This window comes from Chinchilla lanigera, unplaced genomic scaffold (assembly GCF_000276665.1).
Source record: "Chinchilla lanigera isolate Chin_1 unplaced genomic scaffold, ChiLan1.0 scaffold00049, whole genome shotgun sequence".
Taxonomy (NCBI): domain Eukaryota; kingdom Metazoa; phylum Chordata; class Mammalia; order Rodentia; family Chinchillidae; genus Chinchilla; species Chinchilla lanigera.
Genome location: NW_004955450.1, coordinates 2148524 through 2176143, shown reverse-complemented (window position 1 = coordinate 2176143; position 27620 = coordinate 2148524). Strand labels below are relative to the sequence as shown.

Sequence of the window (27620 nt, the reverse complement as noted above, 5' to 3'; positions counted from 1 at the left end):
AAATTCATATAATTTATTGAGCACTTGCTATGTACTAGGTAAGGTGTTACTTTTAAATGTTCTCTCATTTTATCCTTAAAATAATCCTACAAGGTTAGGTTTTATTCTTTCAATTCTGTATTTGAAAACCTATGGATAAGAAAGGTTAAGTGACTTGATCAACTTTTTCACACATCTCTAGAACTCCAAAAATAATTCCCATAACCACTGAAGATCTATTATATACTTAAACCAAATAGGTGAATGGGAGGAAAAACAATTTTAAATTCTCTTATTTTGGTTCCATTGGGAAAATTACTCTGATCCAGAGGCATTGGTTTACACTAAATTCTGCATATTCCTATATATGGTGGTACCTTGGTTCATGAACTTAATTCTTTCTACAATTCTGTTCGTACACAGAATTGGAAGAGAACCGAATCAAATTCAATGGTTAGGTTCAATGTTGACCTTATAGGGAAATTTTATTTGGTTCTCTTACTGGTTGGGTACTTCTCTGTCCTTAAATGCAGTGAGGTCCTACTTAATTCTTTTCGTCTTTCTGAGTCACTATTCTTCATTTTTTTTTTTTAATCAGGAGTTTGTATTACATGATTCTTAAGTTGGTTTAGGGCCTAAAATCCTTTAAATTCATACTTTTTTTTAAAACTCAAGAACAGAGATTACTTGGAGTTCACCAACAGATTTTAGAGATCTGAATGTACAAGTCTGGTTTCATGATTCGCCTAAAATAATATGCAAAATGTACATGTACATGCATTTTTCTGGAAAGGTAGGTAGTTCACAGATTTTTTTCAGATTTTCATAGTTTTGCATAACTCACCACTCACCTTCTATCCCCCAAATTAAGAAACTGTAGCTCTAGAAGTATCTTTGCATAATGTAATTAACTGCAATACTTCATGCAGACCCTGGGTAGTTAAGTCATCTTTAAAAGAGGTATTGCTGCTCTTTCAAAGTCATATTTTGAAGTAAGGAACAAATGTATTCATATTAAAGGAAGTGGTTATTTTTTGGATCTTTAATCATATTATGTTTCTGATCTATTAATCAACTAAAACACTTCTTGGTTATCAAATAGAATAAAAGTTTGATTCTGCCTTTTGGTAAATTAAAGAATGCTCACTTTTAAGGAGTAATTCAAATGCCCTTCACTAATATATGTTCTCTACTTGCCGTCTTCCTTTAGGAAGAGAATACTTGAGGTCCATTTGTAAAGAAAGAAAAGGAAAGAAGGACAGAGTGCCTAAAGTTGGAGCCAGTTAAACTAGGTTTGTACATTTTCTTTCCATTATGTAACATGGTCTTCTGGTCTTAAATCCCTTTTAATCAATATCCTGCTTTGTTCCAACAGCAAATCTTCTCATTTTAAACCTTGCCATAGTTGGAGGAGACAAAGATAAAGAAGATATGCCCTTTCTAAGTATTTGTACCCTAATTGTGAATATGAAAGACAAAGGATAAAAAGCTAGATAATCTCATTTTAAGAAGATCAGCTTAGTGAAGTTTAGTAAATTGCTCAAGGTCAAGCTCTTAAAACAATCAAGCTGGGCTTCAGATTGAGATCTGTTAACTGCAAACCATATTTGCCTTTTATTATGTCACAGTGCTTCTCATTTTTGATATAGTTTGTTGTGTAACTGCTGGTTACTGAAGTTGAGGACCAGGACCCATGCATACCTCTTTCATTTAAACTTTCTGAGGAAGTAAACAAAAGGGAAAGCCTTCTATATTTTCCTAAAGTGTAGATTAGAGAAAGGAGCTAACACTTACAAGTACCTACTATTTTAAGGCCTTGAGGTAAGTTAACTCATTTAATTCATAATAACCAGATGACAAAGTTGGCATTATCCTTCCTCTTTAAAACAGAAAGCTAAATACATTGCTCAAAATCACATAACTAATTAATAACAAAAGCAGAATCAAAGCAAAGAAAGTTTAAATAGAGTTTATTTCTTGTCTATTGGCTTAAAATTTAACATTGCACAAAGTGAACAAATAGCTGGACTGTTCAGTCTGAGTACCTGCAGCTGTTAGTGTCATTTATAGACACCTTTATTTGGCTATTAGTAGTTGAACCATCTCACCAGAATAATATGTACATCTCGTTAATAAGGTTTTCATTGTAACAGGTTGTAAAAGTAATTGTTTAAATGGCATAATTCTATTTGAATAGAGATTTTCAATTCACAGAATAGTAGACATAGTTACAGATGAAAGGATGGACTTACCTTTCCACTGATGTGGATGCCATACAAGTCCTTACCTTGCTCTCATGCTCATTTTGAAGCATGAGAATAAGTTAAGTGTTTTCTCAGTCTGTTAACAGATTTTCAAATGTGCTTCAAATGTAAATATCAAAGAATTTTTGGAAATGGGAAGTCTTCAGAGATCACTTAATTGAATCCTCCCATGTGACAGATGAAGAAACCGAGTCCCTCACATTTGTGTAGCACTCTACACATTTCAAAGCTCTCTCTCATCCACTCATCTCCTGCAAGCCTCATCTCATACTGATGGGTTAAATATTACTATCTTTGTTATACATATGACTAAATTGAATTACCTCAGGGTCGTATAGTTGGGCCTAAATTAGCTGATTCTGTGACTGTCTGCCTAAAGTTTACCGTGTTTTCTTGCTTTGATGGGACTGATTACACCCATGTGATGAAATGTGCAAGAGGGTGAGAAGTCATTGATTTATAAATAAATCTAAGCAGGAAAATAACTTTTTCCTGTGATGAAAGGAGTAATGACTACAGTTGTGTAAAGGGCAGAAACGAAGAGGTAAGGAAGTGGCAAAAACTAGGGTCCTTGGATTGATGGAATCTCTATTTTTATTGGTTACTAGATTTGGAATAAGCCTAATTGTTACTATCCTTGAGTTTATCAATAGTGTGATATTTGGGTTTCTTTTTCCTTACCAAGTAATTCAAAGAGACCATACTTTATAATGAACTATTTATAAACTGTAGTTAAGCTAAAGGGAACTTAAAAGGGCTGTTGCAAAAGTTTACCCTAAAAACAAAGGAATCATAGGTGTGAGAAACTCAGAATGAGTGCATGGCGGGGGCTGGGGATTTAGCTGAGTGGCAAAGCACCTGCCTGGCAAGCGCAAGGTCGTGAGTTCGGTTCCCGGTACCAGAGAAAAACCAAAAAAAAAAAAAAAAAAAAAAGAATGAGTGCATGGCCTTCATCGATGCAAGTTTTCCTTATATTTGCACTGTGTAGTTCTGGAGGTACTGCTTGGAAATACTGCCCATTTTCATGCTGCTGGTCTTGCTGTGTGGACCAACAAATTGCTTTACCTTGGTAGTTTTCAATAAGAGATACATGGTTTTTAATTGGAAAGAAAATTATCTTAAATTTGTATGTGGACATGAGTAGTCTTCCTTTTACTGTTTTGGTCCCCAAATTGTTCTTCCTTTAAAAATAATTGATTTCCTACAGTAACTGATAAGATGGTACTTTCTCTGCAAATACGAAAATTTGATCATTAACAGAATCTCTAATTTTTCTTCTGTATTAAAGTTTTTTAAAGATGATAAATTGCATCTATTCTAAATAATAAATGAAGGAAGGTTCTCTCAAATGGTTCTAACCAAGCAATAAAGGATGGAGTTGGGATAGAACAAAACTGAAAACATTATAAAATTTGACTTATAGAAGAAAAATGTATTATGTCCTTTCTGAAGTCTATTTTTCCTCAAGATTTCTTTATAAGAGTCTCTTGCCCAGTTATTAGTATTCTTTCAACATGGCCTGCTCCACAGAGCCCAGCCACACAAAGCCCAGCCCCTCAGCCTACTCCCTTTCTCACACCATGACAGATGGCAGAATTCAGGGAAATGACATTTGCTGCAGACCTCAACAAAGCTGTTTTTCTTTCTCTTTCCTTTTTTTCCTTTTATTCTTTCTGTTTTCTTTCTGTAGTGCATATTAGTAATACAGAATAGAGAGATTAATTTTTAGGAAATTGGTAAATGCGTGTAACATATCTTGTAATCCCAGCACTTGGGGTGCTGAGGCAGGATCCCTGCCAGTTTGAGGCTAGCCCGAGCTACAAAGTGAGACCCTGTCTCAAAAAAAGTTGTATTAATATATCTTGACTATTTTCAACCACTTTAACTATATTTAACTATTTAACATTTTAACTAATATTTTCAACTATTACTCCATTTTCCTTCTCCTCCTCCCTTCCAATCTCCAAAAGTCTACCTTCTAGTTTCTGTCCTTTATTTTATTTTATTTTTTTAGTTTTAAAGAGAATAAAAACAACAATAACAAAATAACAACAACGTAGACATTTTGCTTATATGATGGTCTCTGGTTCCATCTACTTCTTGCAGATGACATGGCTTCATTTTCTTATAGCTGAATAATATTCTATCATGTATATATACTCCATTTTCTTTATTCATTCCTCTGTTGGGAACCTAAGCTGTTTCCATAACTTAGCGATGGTGAATTGTGCTGCTATAAATTTGTGCACTTTATCTGATGTGTACTTATCACTGTTGTATGCTGCCTTTAATTATTTGTGCCCAAGAGTGGTATAGCTAGATCAAGTGATATTTCTAGTTGTAGTTGTAGCCTCTCCATGCTGATTTCCACATGGTTGTACTACTTGACGTTCCCACCAACAAGGTAGTAAGGCTCCTTTCCCTTGCCAGTATGCTTTAATTTTGTTTGTTTGTTTGAGATAAGAACTCACTATGTAGTATAGGCTGGCCTTGAATTCACTAGGTAGCCAAAGGGTAGCCTTGAACTCTTTGTGATCCTCCTGCCTCAGCTTCCCAAATGTTGAGACTATAGGTGTGTGCCACCACACCCAGCTCATTTGGCAAATTTTGATTGGGTTAATTTTTTAAAGTTCATTATATATTCTGGGTATTAATTCTCTATCAAAGTAGTACCTTGCAGAGGTCATTCCCCACTCTGTCGATTGTCTCTTCACTGTTTCCTTTGCTGCACAGAAGCTTTTTAATTTGATGTACTCTCACTTGTGGGTTCTTGACATTATTTCTTGTGCCATTCGAGTCCTATTTAGGTAGCCTTTTCCAGTGTTTCCAGTGTTTCCCCTATGCTATCTTCCAGCAGTGTCAGAGTTTCTGGCTTTATATCCAGGCCTTTGATCCATTTTGATTTAGTTCTATTACAGGGTGAGAGAGAGGAATCTGGTTTCAGTTTTCTGTATGTGGTACCCAGTTTTCCTGGCACCATTTGTTAAAAGAGGCTCTCTTTTCTCCAGTGATGTTTTTGGCCCTTTTGTCAAAAATCAAATAGCTGTAGGTGAGTGGTGTTATTTCTGTCTCTTCTGTTTTATTCCATTGATCTCCACATCTGTTTTCATGCCAGTACCATGCTGTTTTTGTTACTTTGGCTTTGAAGTATAATTTGTAATCTGGTATTGTGATGCCTTCAACCTTGCTCATTTTGCTCTGGATTGCTTTGGCTATTCTGCGTCTTCCCTGACTCCATAAAAATTTTAGGATTGTTTTGTCTTGCTCTGTGAAGAATGTTGTTCACATTTTAACAGGAATTTTATTGAATCTGTAGATCACTTTTGATAATATATAACAATATTAGTCCTGCCCCCATCCATGGACAAGGGAAGTCTATTTTTTAATGACTTACTCAGTTTCTTTCTTCAGTGGTTTTTTTTTTTTTGTATGTCTTTTTGAGACAGAGTCTTGCTATGCAGTTCATGCCAGCCTTGAGCTCACTTTGTGTAGCCCAGGCTGGTCTTGAACTCACAACAGTCCTCCTGCCTCAGCCTCCCGAGTGCTGAGATTTCAGGTGTGCGCCACCATGCCTGGCTCTTCAGTGTTCTATAAATTTGATTGCAGAGGTCTTTCATCTCTTTGGTTAGGTTGTTTCGTAGGTATTAAATTTTTCTAAAGCTGTTGTGAATGGAATTGCCTTCCTAATTTTTATCTCAGTAGGCTTGTTGTTGGTTTACAGGAACATTCCTAATTTTTGTGTGATGATGTATCCTACCTGTGATGTTAATCATGATATGGCACCTTCAGTGGATTAAGAAATGCCTAGCAGATTAGTGGAGCACAGTTCTGTACGTGTAGGTGGATGACTGAAATGTAGGTCCTCAACAGAGAAGACCCACCCCAGATATACAGAACACCAACCAGTAGACTTGTAGCCTGGATGGGATAAAAGGAAAGAAAAGAAGGAAGTGTTTTCCAGTTTTTAAGAGTTCCAGTCTTCCCTTTTGCCTTTGCACATCAGTCTCCCCTTTCTTCAGCCTCCCAATGTAGACTCATACCCTTGACCTTCCAGGGAATATCTAGGCCTTTGACTTTGACAGGCACTGCATCCTTGATCCCTCTTGTTCTGTGGTTTCCATCTTCTTGGGCTGAGAAGCTTCTGGATCCTCTAGGTTTCCAGAGTGCAGATGTCCTTTGTGGACTCTTGTCCTCTGATCTTACCTAATAAATCGCACCTAAGTGATAAATCCTTTCACATAATTATACATACATTTTCTATTGATTCTGTTCCTCTAATACACTGCCACCATACCTAATACACTGCCACTTTGCTGAATTTGCTTATCAGATCTGAAAGTTTTCTGGTGGAGTTTCTTGGGTCTTGTATATAAAGAATCATATCTGCAAATAGGAATGATTTGATGTCTTCCTTTCCTATTTGTATCCCTTTCCTTTCTTTCTCTTGCCTCATTACTCTTGCTAAAGTTGCAAGTGGAAGGGCTCACTTCTTATTTTAACTACTAAGATTTCTGGGTTTCTTCTGGTCACCTTTTTTTTGTTTTGTTTTGTCTTTTTTTTTTTTTTGTCTTTTTGAGACAGGGTCTTGCTATGCGGTTCAGGCTGGCCTTGAGCTCACTTTGTAGCCCAGGCTGGTCTCGAACTTGCAGTGATCCTCCTGCCTCAACCTCCCAAGTGCTGGGATTATGGGCGTGTGCCACCATGCCTGGCTGTTCTGGTCACCTTTTGTTCAACTTGTATTACAGTGGTTAGTCTGCCTTCCAGCGCACTCCTATTGACCTGAGTGAACATCTCTGAGTCTCCTGTCAGTGCTGCTTGCCCGTACCCTACCACAGTGGATCAGAGCCATTTTTTAATTCTCAGCTTTGTGCAAGGGTTTTCTCACCACTGCTTTAAGGTAAAAAAATGAAAGGCTTCCTTACAGTAGTTGATTTTTAGTTTTTGTTTTGAGATAACTCAGGAGGAGCTAGTTTCCAGGAAACTTCAAACACCGGATATAAACAATTTCATTAAATTGTACCTATTGTAATATAATTGTGTCTTATTCAGACTGTAATCAGTTTAAAGGACTACTATGTGCTTCTCATTGGCCAGCTGTGATTTAGGGGCCTTAATAAAATTGCTATATTTAGCTGAGAGCTTAAAGTTTTGTTTTTTTTTTAAGATGACTGGGCTTTTTCCTCTGATTTGTGAGTTTTCCTTGTTTGGCTTGAGGCTTAAAGAATTCCTGATCTAGAGTGGGCTGCAAGCCAGCCAGGATTCCAGGTTGGTGTCTCATTCATATTAAAACATAACCTTTAGTATGTGTGTGGCCTTGTGATTCAGAAGGCATGGTTTTAATAGAGAAAGCCTTTTGATTTTTAAAGCTACTTATTTCAATGAAGACATTATTGAAACACTAGTTTTTTCCTCACATCTCTGACAAATTACATTAAATAAGGTGCCCAATCTGGAGATAGATTGATTTAGTATTAACATAGATTTGTTTCTGTGTAACCTGGTTTCTGTGGTTCTCATTAGATATGTGGAAATTTGAGATGCTCTCAGATCCTTTCTGTTGTCATTGTCAGTAAACCTAAGGATGGCAGTAAGGGCAAAATACAGAGGTATTGATTTCTGTGTATATACAGTATGCATGCTTTTCTGTGATCTAAATGTCCAGGAAACATAATAAATTTGACTTGTAGCATCCATCCTAAGCATGTTATTTTAAGGTTTAACTTGGTAATGAAATTATAGGGAAATCTTGGTTACATTTCCTCTTTCAGGTGCTGCTTAATCAAATAATTAAATGTTGCTCAGGACTTCATTTTGTATATTAGTATATTATATTTCAAATAATTAAATGGCTTGATTTATATTTTCAATAATAGAAATGAAGGCATTAAAGAAGAATTACAGGATCTTTTGGACATTTTTAAAGGTCAGTCCATCTCTAGTTGCCCATTTACTTGAATTTATCAGAGAAAAATATTGTTGAACAAGTATAAATTTTGAAAGTATTAATTGAATTTTGGAGCATATATGTGTGTTACCTGTTTTTTGTATTTCTTTAAGTGACAAATTTTAGATAATTGTTCCCCTTCCTTCCTTTCTGTCCTACCTTTCTTTTTGAAATAGGGTCTTGCTTTGGATCCAGGCTAGTCTTGACCTTGCTATGTAATATAGACTGGCCTGAAACTTAGAATCCTCCTGCCCCAGCCTCCCAATTGCTAGATTACAGGTGTGTACCACCACATCAGGCAAGGTGATTTTCAAATATTATTTTGTCAAATGAAATTAAGTGTATTATTGAGGTAGATATTCATTTGCTCTTGGATTTTTTTTTTTTTTTTTTGGTTTTTCTCCGGTACCGGGAACCGAACTCACGACCTTGCGCTTGCCAGGCAGGCGCTTTTGCCGCTGAGCTAAATCCCCAGCCCCCGCTCTTGGATTTTTTTTTAATGGAAAATCTATCTTCAGGAGCCAAAAAGAAACAAACAGAAAATAAAATGCCACTCATTACAATGTCTTTTCATTGAAGACAGTGAATTTATATGTAAAATTGTGTGAAATGTCTTGTGAATTTTACTCATTCTTCTATATAAACAATATTTCAGTATACAATTTGGTAATCTGAAAGGTCTGAAATAAGTCCAAAATCTGCAGATCTTCTGTAGGAATAGTGAATGATTGCAAAAGAACTGGGGACTCCAGTTGGGAGGCTGAGGCAGGAGGATCATTGCAAGTTCGAGACCAGCCTGGGCTACAAAGTGAGCTCAAAGCCAGCCTGAACTGCATAGCAAGACTCTGTCTCAAAAAGACAAAAAGTAAAAAAAGTGGGGACTGCAGGTTATCCAGGCATAAAAAATAAGGTGGATCTAATAAAAATGGCTTACCTTTTCCTCTCCAGGAATGTAAATACCATATATTATAAATGTCATATATATGCAAATATCATATATATTATAAAAGTAATAGTAATAGGTGTCATTTTGCTAGCAGGAGTGCTGATCTACAGACTTTTTTTTAACATAGGAAATAACCTAGAAAAGGTCTGATGTGATAAAAGGAATAGAGGTTTTGCCCAGATGTGAGGCCTGATTTTTCCAAATAGAAAAGAGTACCTCCCAGGGATCATTGACTCAGAGTCCATAACCAATGTCAAATGGTCAGGGCCCATTAAAAAGCAGCATAAAACCAACAGTAGGGAATGTTGAAAGTCAGCCATACTGTGTGAAGCAAGTTTATAGGATCCACTAAAGCTCATTGAAAGGTATTGTGTTCTTTTTCATTCCGAGGTAAAAATTCAACAGAAATGTGGATCAGAGCAGGTTTCAGAATAGGAAGAGGCTTTGGAAATTATTTGATTATCCCCTTTCATTTTAAAAGAGAAATGCAGAATAAGTGGTTAAATTACTTATGCAAGCATCATTGATAGTGACAAGAATAAGACTAGAATACTTTTTATCTATTAAATAATTGAAGATGAGCTAAGGGTGATGGCACACACCTATAATTCCAACACTCAAGAGGCCAAGGCAGGGCAGTTTTGAGTTTGAGGTCAGCCTGAGGTACATAGCAAGACCTTATCTGAAAGAAAGAGGTAAGGAAGAAGAACTTTAACATTTTGGGTAGGAAATGATTTTTATTATGACTGTTTTTTATTTTTAAAATTTACATATAGTAAATTGACCTTGAAAAATAAGTTCTGTGAGCTTTTACACAGCCTCATGTAACTACATTACAGACAAAAGACATAGTTTCATTGTTCCAGAAAACTTCTTCAGGCTTTCCCTGCTTTGGTCAAAACCTTTTGCTACCGTAAGACAGCACATATTTCTTGGCCCTCCCTTTCTCTAGTTTTGCTTATTCTTGAATGCTGAAAATGGAGTTATTCTTCTTTTGTGGAAAAGAGGAGTATATCCTCTTTTGAGAGGAACTTTTTTCTCTTACGTTAGTCTTTTTGAGATTCATCTAGGTTGTACATGTTAGTGATCCATTCTTTTAATTATGAAGTAGAGCTCTGTTGTGTGACTGCAAAACTGTTTCTTTACCTGGTAGTGAACATTTAGTTGTTTCTACTTTGTTTTTAGGACATCTTAAAGCAATTTTAAATTCACTACAAAATTAAGGGAAAGACATAGAGATAGCTCTGTTCCCATGAGGGTACACCTTCCTTGTTATCTACATCTCCTTCCAGAATGGTGTGTGTGTTAAACCTACAGTGAGACATTTTCATCCCACATCCATGGTTTGCACAAGGGCTCATTCCTGGTGTTGTAGATTCTGTCCTTTGGACAGACGCATACACACCATAATAGTACTGTCCACAGTGTGTTCCTGCCCCTACATTCCTCTGTGTTCTGCTCATTCATCCTCCCTGCTTTCCAACCCTTGGCGACCTGCTGGTCTGTTTACTGTTTCCATATTTTTGCCTTTTCCAGTAATCATATTGTTGGAATCATACATATGTACCCTTATTCAATTTGACGTCTTGTTTCTTAGTTTTTAGCTATTAGGAATAAAGGTGCTATACTTTTTTTTAGAGAAAAGGAAGAAATTCACTTATAGTAAGCCCTGATAGCATGTAAAGAATTCACAAAGCTAACTCCATTTTAAACCTTTTACACTGAGATAGTTATAAATTTATAGGAAGTTGCAAGGCACAGTACATAAAAACCCACTCACCCAATTTCCTTTATTAGTTAGTTACATATGACATCTTTTGTAACTCCGAAACAGTATCAAAACCAGAAAACTGATACTGATGTAAAGTCAACATACAGTTCTTCAGCATTTTATCACATACATAGATTTATGTACCCAACACTACAACCATGATATAGAATTATCTTGTTGCTGCGGCTGTTCCCCATAAGCTCCCACCCCCATCCAGAGAGGTTGCTGTTCAAGAAGGACCCTAATAGATGTCTGAAGCTGTGGAAAGTACCGAATGCTGTATAAATCATGTTACGTTCTGACTGTAGATCTTAGCAACCTCAGCATGCAATCTTTTTCTTTATTTATTGAGAACTTTCACTTTTTCTTTTAAGGAAAGCACTTTGTAGCTTGTCTTTGGCATATCTGAAAGGCCAGCATCACTAGCGTTTAGTGATATTGGTGATTTCTATGTGCTTCAGTCACACTAGAAGTTTATCAGTTTCATTAATGTTCTTTCAAAGAATCAGTTTTCTGTTTCATTGATTTTTCTCTGTTTTTCAGGTTTGTATTTTATTGACTTCTGTTCTTTATTATTTTGTTATTGTCCACTTAGTTTGGCTTAACTTGCTCCATTTTTCTAGCTTCTGTGGTAGAAGCTTAGATAACTGCTTTTAGGCATTTATTCCTAATAAAAGCAAAGAAAATTGTAAATGTCTTCAAAGCATCTCACAGATTTTGATATGCTGTGTTTTACTTTCATTCAGTTCAAAATATTGTAAAATTGCTTTTGTGGTTTCTTAGTTGGCTCATGGGTTATTTTAGAAGTATATTGCTTGATTTCCAAATATTTGAGAGCTTTCCAGTATTTTTCTGTTACTGGTTTTTAATTCAATTCTATTGTGATAGGAGAATATACTGTGTATAGTTTCAGTTCTTTTAATTTGTAAAGACTTAATCCGGGTTCAGCTGATTGCCTGTCTTGATGAAAGCTTTATAGGCATTGTAAAATTTATATTTTACTGCGGTGTATTGAGGTCTATAAATTTCAGTAGAGCTAATCAAGTCTTCTTTATGCATGCTGGGGTGTACATGGCCTTACAGTTAGTGAAAGAGGAGTGATGATGTCTCCCATTGTAATTGTGCTTTTTCTCCCATTATTTCTGTCAGTTTTTACCTCATGCATTTGGCATATTTGGTGCAGTATACATATGTATTTAGGATTCTTCCATCTTCAAAATGCATTAACACTGTGTTCACTATTGAAATTCCATTATCTCTGATAATATTTTCTGTTTTGTCTTCTACCTTGTCTGATGTAAATATAGCTTTCCCAACTTTCTTGAAATTTTAATTTTCTATCCTATGTTTAACTTTCTTTCTTTTAGTGTGGGATTTATACAGCATATATTTGGGCCTTTTTATTTCATTTTTTGTGTTGTTTTGGTTATCGTTTTGAGACAGGGTCTCACTATGTAGTTAAGAGTGGCCTTGAATTCATCATGTAGCCTAAGCTGGTCTCAAACTTGTGACATTCTCCTTGCCTTTGCCTCCTGAGTGCTGGGATTACAGATGTGTGCCACCATGCCTGGCTTGTACTATGGTCCCTTGAGTTATGACCAGCCTGACATATGAACAAATTGGGTTATGAATGGAATTGTAGTTTTAATTTATGACCAAAGTCTTGTGTTATGACCTGAACGCTGGCTGCTTAGGCTTTCAAATGGTCTCAGGTACAGATTAAGCCCTTAAAGAGTTGTGGAAGGAACATTACCACATCCTTTCCTGTTTAGGATTAATTGAGAAATCCTGGGCTGGGCCATTGTCTCTCTAAGCACACTGAGATCTGTCTATATACAGGAAAGAGACTTCGAAGGCTTCAGTTGACAACTTGAGTTACAATCAGCCCTCAGGAGCAAATTGAATTCATAAGTCAAGGTTCCACTGTATTTCATTTAAATTGCATATTTAGATAATTTACACTTATTATATTATTAACATGGTGGGGTTTAAATCTATTATTTTGCTGTTTTGTTTTAACTTAATTATGCTTTTAGATTTCATTTACTGTCCTTTTGGCTCATTTGCTCCCCGTTTTAATGCTGGCTATATGATTATAATTGGTCTCTGTAACTTGTAATGCACTTAAATTACATGCTATTTCTCATTCAAGGTAAAACCTTTACAAGAGTGTTCTTTCATTGTCTCATAATCACTGTGTTTTTCTCTCTGAGCTTCATTGTGAATAAAGTATGCTGCTCTACCTTCAAGTTCACTGGTATCTTCTTTGAAATATATATACTACTGCCAGTCCATCTAGTGAATTACACTTTAAATATTATAATTTTTTATCTCTAGAAGGTCTATTTTGAAAATCTTCCATTTCACTATTCAATATATTTCTATTATCATTTATTTCCCTGAATAGGGCATAATTATCGTAGCCCTTTTAATGTCTTTGCCTATTATTTCTGTCATTTCTTGGTTCCTCTCTACTCACTAATATTTTCTGGTTATGAGTCACATTTTCCTGGTTTGTAGCATGCCTTGTAACTTTTTACAAAATCATAAATATTTATAAATTTTACATTCTTGAGTTGTTAATGTTGTTGCCTATCTTTGAAGAATATTGGATTTTTTTCTTTAAAGGTATTTTTGTTAATTGCATATTCATTCATTCTTTTCTAGACTTTAAAACCACTTTGAGGCATATCAACAGTAGTGTTTATTCTAGGACTACTTTTTTTTTTTTCTGGTACAGGGAATCGAACTCATGACCTCATGCTTGCCAGGCAGGCACTGTGCCGCTGAGCTAAATCCCCAACCCCTAGGACTACATTCTTCTTGCTTGTACGATGTGGTCCTTTTGGGGTCCCTGCTGATGGCCTGGTATATTCGGTGAAGTTTCTCCCCCTTTTTTTTTTTTCTCCCTTTTTACTTTAGCGAACTTTTGAACTATAGGAACTTGGCCTAATGTCAGCTCTGGGAATCATTCATGTTATACCCCCCTGGTAATTCTCTTCCTTAAAAGTTCTTTCCTGGTTTCAAGAAATTTTACCCTCTGATTCCCATGTTTGTATATAGCTAAAACACTAGAGGAAACCCTTCTTCAAATTACTGGAGCTCTCCCTCCTCTCTGAAGCTCTGCCCCATAAATATCAGCCACCTTGGCCTCCTTGCACTTTTTTCTCTGTCTTTTAAAGTCAACTAGATTGCCAGGCTCTATTTGGGTTCTCCTCCCTGTACTAGAGTGGAAATTACTTCCTGGCTGAGAACCTCTGTGATGGTAGGGCTGGCCTTGTTTATTTCTCTTTTCTAAGGGATCCCAGCCCTGCCTTGCCTTTGTCTGAAAATAGTCCTTTTTTGTGTATTGTATTCTATTTGTTAGAAAAGAATTTCTTGAGAGCTTCCACACATTGCAAGGGTTTTAGCTTTAAAGCTCATTCCACAATGATTCAAGGTCTGCTTCTGACCATGAGGTAGTAAGAGGTCCAGAATGATCTTCCCCTTGATTCCTTTTTTTCTTCTCAGTATTTGTTTTGCTTACTTCTCTCTCGCTGCTGAGACAGAACACCTGACACCCAAAATTAAGGAAGGAAAGGTTTATTTTGCTCACACTGTGTGGAAGTTTCAGTCTATACTCAGCTGGCTCCAAATTTCTCGGGTCTCCAGTGCACCTTTGGCTTCTCATTCACAGCTTCACACACTGCTGTCTCAGGGGCACACTGTCTGGCCTCCCAGGCCTTCTTCTGAAATCTGACTGGAAGCTGTTTTAACCTCAGAACTCCTGCATTCTGCATGCACCTAAAACCAGCACCATGTATATGATGCCAAGGTCTGCTGTCAGCTAGAGCAGTAGCCAGGCTTTTTTCTCTCTTGACTGTAGGAGTCGAGTGCCTGGATTGCTGAGAACTCTGAACCTTATTCTGAGAAACAAATTCTCTGTGCCAACACCCTTCTGGAACCTGGTGTGGCCACCACTATTCTGAAACACAGCGTTCTGTGGCTTTCTCCTGAAAGCAAAGTCTTTCACTTTTGCAGGTTTCAGGCTGTAAAGGGTGGACACTTGCTGCTTCTAGTGATGTCCTGAGATCATCTTTTCTATTCTTGTATCCCTTCTCAGCAATGGAGGCCGGGGATATAACTCAGCGGCATAAGTGCCTGCTTGGCAAGCCTAAGGTTCTGAGTTTGATTCCTGGTACAAAAAAAAAAAAAAAAAATATCCATTGTAAAGCAATCGAAATATCTTCAGCTCTATCTTTGTAGTCCATGGCTTTACCAGAGCTTCCTTTCTGGCCAAACTCACAACATTTTAAATCATCCTGCTGGGCTCTTTGCTCTTGATTTTCAACATAAATCTGGCTAAAAGCCCCCAACAATAGCCATGCCACCGCCTCAACATTTGACTGCCTTGAAATTTCTTCTGCCAGATTAATTAGTCTGCTGGCCTTAATCTTAGTCTCAGGCAAAGTCTCTGGACATGAGCAAAATGCAGACAAACTTTCTGTCAAGCCATGACACACATTGTCTGGAGTCCAACAGCCAATGTAGTCTTTCTTTGCAGCAGAAACGTCCCGAACCTGGCCTTTACCAGCAGGATTTCTATCAGCCTCTGGTCTTCTGAGTTCTGACTAGAATCTCTTATACATAACAGTCTCAGGTGTTCCAGCTCTCCTCTTTCAGGCAACATCTCCAAACCTTTCCAAACTCTTCCCACAGGCTATTTCCAAAGGCTCTTGAACCACATGGTCAGGTATAGTCACAGCAATGGCTCTACTCCCAGTACCAATTTTGTCGTGGTTTGGGGTTTTGCGAGGGGAACAATACAATACAGGTAAGATTATTTTATAATACAGGTAATATAATTTTATAATTCACCCAAAGAATCATATATGAAGAGAGTACAGGAAGTCTGTCTACTAAACACCAAAGCATCCAGTTGAGGGGCTGGATCACATGGCAATGTTCTGCATGAGTCCAGCTGAAGACCTAGAGCCCAGAACAATGCCTCCCACAAGTCCAACTGGAGACTTAGAGCCCATGACAATGTCTCATGCAGGCCCATTTCACAGATTTGTGCCAGGAAGGCCCAAAGGTCAGTAGCAGAAGCTAGAAAGTCTGTGATAGTGGGACAAAGGATCTGTGCCAGCAGACTGGGGGATCCAAACTGGAGCCAGGAAGCAATGCTCAAAGTAAGAACCAGCGCTCCCCCGAAAAGTATTGCAGCCATCCTCAGCAACAGTGAGGTCTTGGGCTCCTCCAACAATGAAGACAGCCAAGTTCTCATCAGGAAAGCCAATGCAACAGGTTTTTCTAGGAGACTGAGTAATGCGCTATCTTCCTTTCCAAAGCCAGGAAGCGATGCTCAGGGTGAGTACCAGAGCTCCCCCAAAGTGAACCGTAGCCATTCTCAGCAGTAGTAAGGTCCTGAGCTCCCTCAATGATAAGAACAGGGGCTGGGGATTTAGCTCAGTGGCACAGCGCCTGCCTGGCAAGCGCAAGGTTGTGAGTTCGATTCCCGGTACTGGAGAAAAACCAAAAAAAAAAAAAAAAAAATAAGAACAGCCAAGTTCATCAGGAAAGTCGGCATGACAAGCTCCTCCAAGAGAACCAGCAGCTCCCAATAGCTCCCTACAGCCTCCCAACAGGTTCTAAACAGCTTTTGAACTTCTTCCTTTCCAGTTCTGCCTCTTATGCTGCTGGCAACAATCCTCAGGTGGGCCTCCCACACCCAGCACCTTGCTGGTTCAGTTCAGCTGGGTGTTACAAATTGACCACCAGTTGTCAATTCACTATTGTTATAAATGAGCTTGTGTCCACTGCAGGAACATTGTTTATTTGTTAATTCCAATAATTTATTACACACTTTAATACAGAAATGGATTGGAAAAAAAGACACATCATACCTATACATTACACAAAGCAGGAAAATGAATTTCTTGAATAGGAAAATTGCCTCTGTATTATAGGATAATTTAAATATAAAAATACTGCTTAACATCTCATTAGAAACATAAAGGAATAAAATACCAGTGGGTTAGTAATAAAATGAGCCATTTAATCTAGTGTTTTAAAATATGCATCCTATAATTTTAGAGGGCCAACTAGTGTATGTTTTAAACTTTGTAGGTATATAGTCCTTGTCACAAGTATTCAACTCAGCCTTTGTGGTCCAAAAGTATCCATGGATAATACATAAATAAGCTAGCTGTATCCTCATGAAAATTTATTTATGGAGAAAGAAATTTAAGCTTAATACTTTTGTTTGAGATAGGGACTTGCTTACATAGTTCAGGCTGGTCTTGAACTCATAGCTTTCCTCTTGCCTCAGTTTCCTGAACGCTGGGATTATAAGCATGTCCCATCATGCCAAGCCTACTGCAATTTTTATGTCTTAAAATACTTTTTTGATTTTTTCCCAGCTATTTAAAAATATAAAACCTATTCTTAGCTTGCAGGCCATACATAAACCGGTGGCTGGTTGAATTTGTCCTGGGGTTATGGCTCAACAACCTCTGTTGTACATGGTTAAAAATCTCCCAATAAGCTGTAGGATTCCTAGTACACCAGAACATTTCAATTCTAAATGATACTTTAACTTGAAACTATCCCCTACTCTTAGGTTAAGCAAAGATCATGTAAGTTGTAGCCTGCAGGACTGAGAGAGATTATGTAGTGTTGAAGGTTCTCTCAGAAGCCAGGCATATGCCTGTCTCAGCTACTCGGGGGCTTTGGGAAGAGGCTCGCTTGAGTCTGGGAGTTCAAGACCAGTCTAGGCAACACAGCAAGACCCCATCTCAATCAAAGGCAGAGGTTAAATCAGAGGTGCTCAGCCAAATGGAGAATTGGAACTAGTATCTACTTTATCTTACTCCCAACTTGTACCTTTTTTCTTTTTAATCATATAAGGCTAAATTTCTTCCTTCTTACTTTGTTTCAATATGCCTATCATCAGTAATCCAAAATTAGCACATGTTTCTGTATCCTAAATTTAGTTATTTTGTGATGAAATTTGCCTAGCTTTGAAGAACAGAAAGTTCCCCCGCTTTGTATCATTTTTAACTTCATTCCTGCATTTGTAAAATATCTTTCCCACAATGCAGTTAAAACACAAAATGCATTCCAAAGATCATTCTCTTCATTCACCTATGTGGCTTAGAGGCTTAGAGTTTATTTTTTGATATCCATGTGAAGCAGGATTGACATCAACAGAGTGCTGGTCTGTTCAGTGCTGTATCCATATCATTAGTTGAAACCACCTTTTAGAAGAATGATTATGCAGTCCTTATTCCATAACTTCAAGTGTATTTCCTTTCCTTCCTTCTCTCCTTTTCTCTCTTCCTCCCTTCCATTCCCACTTTAAGGTATTAATTGAAGTTGTTCTTAGACAGTAGCCACAGTCCAGGGCCATGGAAGTTCTGGAAGTTCTGGTGCCTTTAAATCTGCTGTTGTGTCTATGAATGAGTGGCACAAGGTTGCATATAGTTGTAAACTCAGTAGTTTTCTGCTTGTGTATCTTCATCGTGTTTCTCCAAAAACTTTAGGACACAGTCCAGAAAGAAAACTATTTCTTTTTCCATGTTGAGAGAGAAGAGCCTTTGTTTTCAGATACAGAATAAAACAATAAGGATTTGTTGGCTATAAATGAATCAAAAATCAGCACCCAAAGAGAATTGGGAATGTTAGTAAGAAATTAAAAATGTAATTGTTATTTCACTGCTGTCATTGCATGGGAATAATCAGTAAATAAGTTTAAAATCAGGCCAATTTGGAAGGTAGGAATGGTATTGGTTCTCAGGAGACTTTTCTCATAACTTATCTTTCATCATCCTAATAGTTCAGAAACTTTTTTCCAAGACCATTATATGCTAACTCTTACCTTACAACTTGTGTGCCCATGTCTGGAAATTTCTTGTGCTAAATACAGCTCATTCTCTTCGGTTTTAACTTAAACATCATCTGCTCAAAGGACTTTTCTTGATACACTACCTGAAAGAGCATCGCTATCTTCCCAATCTCCCTTAAACACCTAGTTTTTTTCAGAGCACTCACCATCATCTGAAGTTAGTTTTCTTAGTTTCTCTGAGAAGGAGAGATCTTGATTTCTTTGTTCTGTCTCTAACTCTAGTATGTAGAACATTGCCTTTCACAGCAGATCCTACGCATATAATTTTATAGCTGGTTGATTGAAAAGATGAATAAGTGAAAGAATGTCTTCTGTAAGATTTATAGAAATACCTGGCAGGTTAACACATTGTGAATTGTCAAAAGGGAATACAGTGAAAGGAACTACCTGGGTTCATTTCATCACAGATCTGCTTTTTCTTCAAGCATTTAGCCATGTTACAGTTCCATGAATGTCATTTTAGAAATGATTGGGTGTTTTATGCATTTAATTTTTTTATTTTGTAACAATTTTAAACTTACAAACAAGTTTTAGGTATACTTTTTTCCTGAATTATTTCAAAAGTTGCTGTCACTATATCCTATGTTCTATGAATACTTTAGAATATATTTTCTTCAAAGCCACTGTCAGATATAACCAAGATAAAATTATAAAAACAGTTGTTCACTGTTGAATACACAATCCCTATGCCACTTAAGCCAGTTGTTCTGGCATTTAGTGCTATAAACCCCCAGAAAGAAATGAGCCTCAAAATCTGCATATATATTGGTTTTAATTACTAACTTCACATGTGTTATAGGAAACTTCATAAAGTTTAGTAGAAAAATAGCATTTGCAGTGGGAAGAATATTTCAGCAACTGTTGAGCTGATATCTCTGGCCAAGTTTGGAGTTCGAGTTTTTTGGTTTTTTTTAACCCCTCAGGGTTTTCATAGCAATTTCAGAAAGATTGCGCCTTAGGAGTAAAGACTATGATCAAGGCCTAAGTAAGGGGTTGTTTCAGAACTAAGGACAAAACTGAAACATATACTTGCTAACAAATATGAAACTAAGCATCTAGAAGTTCAGAGTATCTGCCAGCATTTTAAATGTCTATTAGAAGAGAAATCTATTCTTCAAGCAAACATAAAATCTAGAGTGTATACAGTATATCATCCATATTGTCCAATGTATCATAGTTACTATACATGCAAAAAAGCTGAAAAGGTTTACTCATAAATAAGAGAAAAAGAAATCAGTCCAATTGTTGTAATCAGAGATAATAGTATAAAAAAATCAGCTATTATAAATGTAGTTAAGAAACTTAAAGGGAAAAGTAGATGTAATAAAAATATATAATTTTTGTGTAGAAAGAAGTAGAAACTTTTTTTTAAAGGAGAAAATATAGAACTGGACATATATTACTTGAAATGAAAAGTGTATACACTTAACAGGAGATTAGATACAGTATAACAGAGGGCTACTTGATGACAAATCAATAGGAGTTATTCTATCTAAAGAACAAAGAGAAATAAGGCTTTAAAAAAGAAGACTAGATTATTGAAGAATGACTTGTGGGCTAGTAAATGATCAAATGTCAGTATTGGAACCCAAGAGGAGAAGAAAGAAAATGGGACAGGAAAAAAAAAGTTTTTGAAGAAGTAAGGGCTAAAAATTTGTTTGGCAAAAAACCCCTAACATACAGGACCAAGAAGTTCAGTGAACTCCAAGTAAAATAAATATAATGAAAACCAAAGCTATGTATAGAATAGTCATTTTTCTGAAAATGGAAAAGAAAAATTTTGAAAACAGCTAGAAAATAAAACACTAGGTTAAAATAATGCTAGCTGCCTTGGTAAAATGGAAACCAAAAAAACCATAGAATGACATCTTTAAAGAGTTATTTAAAAATATTCTAGCCAGGCATGGTGGTACATGCCTGTAATTCCAGCATGAAGAAGGCTGAGGCAGGAGCACTGGCATGAGTTTGAGGCCAGCCTGGGCTACATAGTGAGCTCAAGGCCAGCCTGAATTACAGAGCAAGATCTGTCTCAAAAAAAAAAAAAAAAAATCTAAAACAACTTTCGTCTTGGAAATCTGTAAATCAAAAATATTCAAAATTAAAGGTAGATTAGGTGTTCATTATCAACACAGTGCACATAAAAATGCTAAGTTTTTAAACCAAAGGGCAATAATATCAGACATAAAAATAAAAACCACCAAGAATGATGAACACAAAATGATTTTTTTTTTTCCTTCTGATGCTTTCTTTAAAAAGAAGTCTGATTTAGCTGCTTGTGGTAGCACACATCTGTAATACCAGCACTCTGGGAGGCTGAGGAAGGAGGTTTACAAGTTTCAGCTGCAATTTAGCAATTTAGACTCAAAATTTAAAACAAAAATGTTTCAAGAAAAGGCTGGTTTCATAGCTCATGGCAGAGCCTTTGGGTTCAATGCGCAGTAATGGATGGGGACTGGCTTTTAAACCAAATATTAAAGCACTTCATTATGGGGTTTTGTTGTACATGTAGAGGTTTAATATATATTGAAATTACCAAAAAGGATATTATAGTACATGGAGTTATTTTGTTGTAGGTTTTATGCTTATTCAATATAATTACATTTACAAAAATACCCTTTTTATTAATGTAATCATATAGTAAACCTCTATGTATTAAGTAAACTGTGATCATTTGAGAATGCATGTTGTAATTCTTAGAATGTCACCCACAGAGCAATTAAATTAAACCATCAAAACTTAACTTAAATTAAGGTAGAAAAGGGAGAAACAGGAACAAAAGAAGCAAAAATCAGTAGAAATATAAAAAATCAAAATGGTAGTTTTGAATGCAGTCATTTCAGTAGTTATATTAAATGTAAATGGATAAGATAAATGGAATAAGTATTTCTTAAATTTATTAAAAGTCAGGGATTTTCAGCCTGGATAAAATGTTAAGATCCAACAATATCTTGTCTATGAATCACATACTATTTAAAAATGAAAATGTAATTAAACATTCTTTATTATCTCTTTCCCTCTTATGTTTTTGAATGAGCTTTCAAAGGCTGTATTATGATGGAACATTTGCAAGTCCAAGGATAAAATATTCAGTAAAATCAAACACAAATTAGGAGATACTAAAAAGATCTGGATCTTCAATCTTGCCAGTAGCCAAACATCTGCCTTTGGAAATTATTTCTCTATCACTGTGTATTTTTCTAGGTAACTAATATTTGTATATCCATATGATCATTTTTTACATGTTCAGAATAAAAACAAATTGGAATAAGTTGCATTTTTCTTCTTTAATGGCTTATGATATAACACACACTAATTGTGCAAATTAGTGGGTTTCACTGCAGCATTTATGTATGGGCATGTATTGTGATTAGATCCTGTTCACCTTGCCTTCTGCCTTCTCTTACCCTCCTTTCTCTCTGTCCAACCCCTAGGCCCCTACTTCTACTTTCAGGTTGTTTTAATTTTCCACCTGTGCAAGAAAACATGATACTTGTCTTCATGGCTATTTTACTTGACAGATAAGCTCCAGTCCTATCCATTTTCCTACAACTGACCCGATTTCACTCTTCTTTATGGTTGACTAATACTCCTTTGTATGTGTGTGTTGTATTTTCATTATCCTTTCATAATTTGATGGGTGTGTAGGCTGATACCATCCATCCCTTAGCTATTACAAATGGTGCCAAAATAAACACAAGCATACAGCTATCTCTTTGGTATGCAAACTTCATTTCCCTCACATATATACCCAGGAATAAGAGAGCAGAGTCAAATGGTAGTTCTATTTTTAGTTTTTTTGAGGAGCATCCATACTGTTTTTCACTATGGCAGTCCCTTCCCACCAATAGTACATAAGAGTTCCTTTGTTGCCGCCTCCTCAGCAGTTTTTGGGAGTTTTTTTGTTTGTTTTTTTGTTTTTTGGCTTGGTTTTGATAATAGCCATTCTGACTAGAATAAGATGGGATCTCAGTGTACTTGTGATTTGGATTTCTTTAATGCCTAAGGATATTCAACATTTTTTCACAAAGTTGTTGGCTATTTCTACTTCTTTTGAGAAGTGTCTGTTGGGATCGTTTGTACATTTTGATTGGATTACTTGTTCTTTTGTTGTTAAGCTGTTTGAGTTCTTTATATGTTCTGGATACTTACCCTCTGTCGGTTGGATAGTTGGCAGAGATTTTCTCCCATTCTGTAGGGTGTCTTTCTACTCTGCTAATTGTTTCCTTTGCTGTGCAGAAGCTTTTTAATTTGATGTCAAGTATTGCTTTGATTTCTTTAGCTGTTGAAGTCTGTTTCAGGAAGCTGCTGCTTGTTCCATTATCTTGAAGTGTTTCTCCTATATGTTTTTTTCAGATAGTTTCAATTTCTGGTCTTACTTTAAAATCTTAGATCCATTTGCAGTTGATTTTTGTATAGGGGGTAGAAAGGGCCCTAGTTTCAGTATTCTACATATGGATACCCAGCTTTCACAGCACCATTTGTTCAGGAGGCTGTCTTTTCTTCAGCATGTTGTTGGCATCTGTGGCAAGAATCAGTTGGCTGTCAATGTGTGGGTTTTTTTCTGGGGCCTCTATTCTGTTCCATTGGTTTATGTGTCTGTTTTTATGCCAAAACCATGCTGTTTTTATTTACCATGACTCTGTAATATATTTTGAAATCAGATATTGTGATAATGCTTTCAGCATTGCTTTTGGCTCAGGATTGCTTTGGCTATTCAGGGTCTTTGTGCTTCCATGTGAATTTTGGGATTGTTTTTTCTAGTTCTGTGAACAATAATACTTTTTTGTATTGTGAATTATTTTTGCAGTCCTGGGGGTTGAACCTAGGGCCTTTACATCGAGCTGTGTCCTGAGCCCTTTATTTTTATTTTGGGCAGTATGTGGCCCTAAGTTCCCAGGCTGAGCTTGAGTTTGCAGTCCTCCTGCTTCAGCCTCTCAGACTGCTAGAATTTTAGGGATTTGTGCAGGAAACATTGATATTTTGATTAGGATTGCATTGAGTCTGTGGGTCACTTAGGGTAGTACTAACAATATTCAGATTTTAACAGTATTAATTCTCTCAATCTGAGAACTTGAGAGGGTTTTCGATATTCTGTCTTTTTCATTTTTTTCTTCAGTGTTTTGTAATTTTTGTTGTAGAGTCTTTTGCTTCCTTAGTTGGGTTTATTCCTAAATTTCTTTTTTTGAGGCTATTGTAAATGGGATTGTTTTCCTGATTTCTCTCTGAGCAAGTGTATTATTGATCTATAGGAAAGCTACCAATTTTTGTATATTGATTTTGTATATTGGTTTCCTGCTACTCTTCTGGATGTATCTATCAATTCTAAGTCTGTTAGTGGCATCTTTAGAGTTATCTCAGTATATAATCATATCATCAGCAAACAGTAATAATTGGCCTTCTTTCCTATTTATATCCCTTATTTGTTTCTTTTAACCTGATTGCTCTAAAATTTCTAGTACCTATACTATACTGAACAAGTGTGATGAGAGTAGATACACTTGTTGTTTTTTTTTTTTTTCCCTTTGTTTTAAAGGAAATGTGTTGAGTTTTTTCCCATTTCATATGTTAGCTGTGGGCTTGTCATGTATAATATTCATTATGTTAAAGTATGAACCTTCTATACCTATTTTATGTATATATTTTATCATGAAGGGATGTTGAATTTTATCAAAAGCTTTTTCTATGTTTATTGAGATGATCATGTGATTTTATTCTTGATTCTATTTATGTCCTGTATTGCATTTGTTGATTTGTGTATATTGGACCATGATTGCATCTTGGAATTAAATCAACTTGATAGTGGAGTTTTTCATCATGAACAATCCAGACATGTTGATTTTAGATATTGTTTGATAGTATTCTTTACAAACCTTTAATTTTTAAAGTACTGTTCTGTTGTCTTAAAATTTATTGAAAGATTTAATTCTATGACATGTAAACAATCAGGAATTATTGTAAAATAATGGTATTTGTCTTTTATTTTCTACTAACTCTTGGACTTATGTTCTTTCTATTTGATAATACAGAGAATACAAATTGGCTGTTGAGCCAATTTTGAACATAGACTCAGAAATAAGTAAGAATCTACAGTATTAGTTTGAGGTGAAAATTCTATATTTTATTCTTGAGCCTAAACTAAAACTGCCAAGTGGCTAGTGAAATACTTGCATTTGGAGAGAGCTACTTTCTTATTTCCAGAGATTAGACCAAAGTCGGCCTTTGTGACTTCTAAAATTTTATTTTTATTAAGGAGAAGTAGAACTTAATGATTTCTCAATGAAATAATATCCATATCCTTCTAGCAAAATAAGTCCACAAGCACAATCAAATGAAGTCTTAAAGAATGTCAAGGCATTAGTGGTCTTGCAATTCTTGCAAGTGACCTGGTTCTCAGCACAACATGGGAGTACTTGAGTATGTGAGGTTCTGTATGTCTGCCTAAGCAAGGATCTTACTTCTTAAATAATCAGATCAATTACAGCTGTTGAGATAGTGAAATTAGGAATATCCCAAAGAAAATAAAGATATCCAATATCCTTGAAACTAGTTTACTCCTGTTTAGCGCTATTATTTTTTAAATTTTTCTCTTTCAGTAAACATTACTGTCTTCAGAACGTAATTTAAGGAATGAGAGGCAAAGAAGAAAGGACATTGATCTTGGAAAGATTCAGAGCACTTTGAAATTTTCAATGAATGTAACACTAGCTGCTAACACCCGCTTTGTTACTGGAATGGATGAACTGCTTCAAATTTAAACGGTAACTAGAAATCTCCTATCATGTTATGTTTCCACCTAGAATGTTATGTGGCTTGAAAGGATTTAAATGTTTGCAAATGCCAAACTGTAGCTAAAGTTTATAATTTTATATTTCAGTATTATCAGGCTTTACTTTTATCCTTAATGTTCAAAAGAATTGCCTCCCCCCCCCCCGCCGGCTTTTTAATTTAAAAACATAAGCTTATTTGAGAAAGAATGGGATATAAACTAGTATATTTTTAAATCTATCCTTCACCAAATTTTTTTGCTTGCACCAAAATAAATCATGAAGAATAAGTAGTCATTCTTTTCATATATACAAAAGTTTTTAGGTCTTGTTTTCTAAGTTTTATTTCATGTTGATTGTTGTTGCTTTTTCCTTGACACCTGGTCTCTTTCTCTTCTCATATCTGACTTGTTATTTTTATTTTACCTTTATTTATTTCCTTTGCCCTGCTCTATCTTTCGAAAAAAATCACCTTGTAGAACTGAAAGTCACAAAAGGAAAAAAAAAGAAAATCCAGTGAAAGAACAGGAGAAAGAAATTTGAAATGACTGTAAATTTTTTTCTTGTTAAATTGCAAATAGATTTCAAGTATAGTGGGATGCAATTATATAGAGATTTAATATTATCAGTCTTAAATCTTCTTGAGCTTAGGCTAAACTTATTTCAATGCATGTTTTGCAAAGATTGAAGATTTATAAAGTCTTAATAGTATTCCAGTGAGCATTTATATTCACAAGATGTTATTAATTTGATTTTGAGGGATAATCATTTGTGTGCTTGAGTCACTGTGTATTAGTAGTGAGTGGGTGATAGTGACTAAAACTAGTGCCCTGCTGTGGAATATAGCTGTGAAAAGACACTCAAATTACATTATCTTGTGGTAGTCCTGATGAGTCTAAGGAATACTGGATCTGTTTGAAGGAAATGATTCAAGTTCATGAGTGTAATCTGGGATATATCATATTCTAAAGGACAAATATTCTGATTACTTTTCCCCATACTACCATTAACCATGATAACAATATCTCAACAGTGATTTTAAAAAAATTCTTCAATTGCAGGCTAAACCCCTACATGTGGCATACTTAAAGCTTTTCTGAGATCTTATCACTGATAGTCATGTAGCCCCATTCAGCCCTTTTTAAATTTCGTTCTTTTTTAAATTAACTTCTTTCTAGTCCTCTACCATTTAAAAAAATGTTCTGAAGTTCAAGGAAGCAACTTTTGAAACACAGTAGAAATGAAGGTACTCAATGCTCACTTATTCAGGGTGGTAGTATGTAGAAAATGACCAAATTCCCTGCCTTTTTCCCGAATCACTTGCTTACCTATTTAATTACAACTTCTGTAATTTTATATAACCTGTTTCATTACCAAACTAAAAGCAATATCATCACATTTTTGTGCTGTGATGTTCTTATACACTTTATAAAACTCCTAATTCTATTTAAATCCATTTATGAGTGATGTTTGATTGCTGTGGATGGAATCATTGAAACCACAGATAATGTCATAATGTCATACTATTTTTCTAATCATTAATTTCTACTTTTTTTGCTACTGAATTTGTTTTGAGTGATAGTATTATAAAGGAACAGATTAGATTACACCTTTACCTCCTTAATTATACAGATTTTAGTTATATAGAATTTGCAAAATTTCTAACTTGCCTAACTAGAAATTCAGATTTTCAATTGTATATACCAACGTAGCCATTTAGTAGTAACTAAACTTCAAAGGATGACATCCTACCTCTGTGAAGGTTAAATCAGACATCCTGTTTTATGTGAGTTCATTTCATTAGCTATAAACTATGGCCATTCTAGATGGGGGAGTGTATTGCAGGAAAAAGGATCACTTCAATCAAATGATATCTGTCTAGAATCTGAAGCTCATAAAGCTTGATAGACCTTTAAAGCATCCTTTACATTATCTGTCCTTTATATAGGGAAGCTTATGTATAATTTTCCCTGACAAAACTGAGTATATAATAATAGTAATTAGTATGTATGGAGGGCTTACCATATGCGAGGCATGGAGGTTCACTTTTAATATGTTGTCTTCGTC

General features: G+C 35.8%; 1 protein-coding gene across 7 annotated transcripts in view; it reads left to right on the top strand.

Annotated features, from left to right (window-relative positions):
• Peak1 (pseudopodium-enriched atypical kinase 1) overlaps positions 1-27620 on the top strand; it is a 284201-nt gene that overhangs the window by 108880 nt on the left and 147701 nt on the right. For 3 of the 7 annotated variants that reach the window (XM_005393484.2, XM_013518882.1, XM_013518878.1), the window contains exons 2-3: positions 1190-1271; positions 25383-25547. The gene's annotated coding sequence lies outside the window, so the exon portion shown is untranslated. Of the gene's footprint in view, positions 1-1189; positions 1272-6988; positions 7141-7407; positions 7509-8116; positions 8167-25382; positions 25548-27620 lie in introns of all 7 variants that reach the window. The other 4 variants (XM_013518880.1, XM_013518881.1, XM_013518879.1 and 1 more) reach the window with 4 other exon arrangements.